General features: G+C 27.7%; 1 protein-coding gene across 1 annotated transcript in view; it reads right to left on the bottom strand.

The window, feature by feature from the left end:
* LOC108694433 (cryptochrome-1-like) overlaps positions 1-1,129 on the bottom strand; it is a 21,887-nt gene that overhangs the window by 19,336 nt on the left and 1,422 nt on the right. The gene's annotated exons all lie outside the window — the stretch shown is intronic.

Genomic DNA, 1,129 nt, shown 5'->3' with positions numbered 1-1,129 from the left:
TATATATACATATATTTACACATACTCTTTAAAACTTTTAGAGTGAATCTTTACTACTCTGAAGAGTGAAATTTTAAAGATTGGAAATTAACTTTTTCAAGACTAATTCAATTTTCACTCTTTAGAGTGAAATTTCCAAAAATTCAGATAGTACATAAAAATTTTCATTTTTGATATCTTCACATTAAAGGAAAAATTACACGATTAACCTCATGAATTGAGTACTTTGATCGAGCAGCGTGTTTACTTGCAACGACATGACGGTGACTAAACACAGCGTTCGTTGCTGTTTCGTTTTCCGTTTGCGTGACACGAATAACATTTCAGTAGCTCCTTACGAGCGTTAATTGATAAGGGTCGAATGCCGTTGAAGTTGGGAACATCTATCCCGCCCAAAAGTATCTACTCGTCGAGTAGATGAGTCAATAAGTAAGTAAACCCACGGACGATTAAACATTTGTTTCTGGACACGATCCATTTCCAATCAATTCAACGTACCCAAATAATGAAACCTTCGAGTTCTCATAGCATTAATGAAACTGATAATTCTGTCATTAATAATGACGAAAAATTTTCCACAAATTCTCTTCTGTAAATTCTTAATATGTTTCTTTACGATATTAACAAGAGATTCGATGTTCTCTTTACGTGAATAACAAGGATTATTAATTTCTTCACGAGACGATTAATAGATTACATTGTATACAGTTATTCAGCAATCATCTTGTCAACACATTCACAAGATTCAATATATCTCAGATCGGATTTCTTTTAATCACAGTAAGTGAAATTAATTTTGTCAGTATTGTAATAAAAATGAGCAAAAAGATTTGCAGAGTTATTTGAATCTAAAATTTAATTTTTAGATTAAATTTTTTAGAGTACTGAACCAATATGAAAACATTAATATTAATTATTAATTTAATTTCCAAATTAAATTTATATTGTACTTTCTTTTAACGCAAAGTCTGATGATTGATCTAAGCATATATAAAGGAATCTTTAGATTATACATATATATACACATATGTATATACATAATGGATTATATATTAATTGTTGTGTATTAATTTGATATATTATATATAATTATATGATTTAATATATAATTAAATAATCAATATCATAT

This window comes from Atta colombica, unplaced genomic scaffold, assembly GCF_001594045.1.
Source record: "Atta colombica isolate Treedump-2 unplaced genomic scaffold, Acol1.0 scaffold12, whole genome shotgun sequence".
Lineage (NCBI taxonomy): Eukaryota > Metazoa > Arthropoda > Insecta > Hymenoptera > Formicidae > Atta > Atta colombica.
Note: the sequence above shows the minus strand (reverse complement) of the source record. Positions and strands in the feature narration are given on the sequence as shown.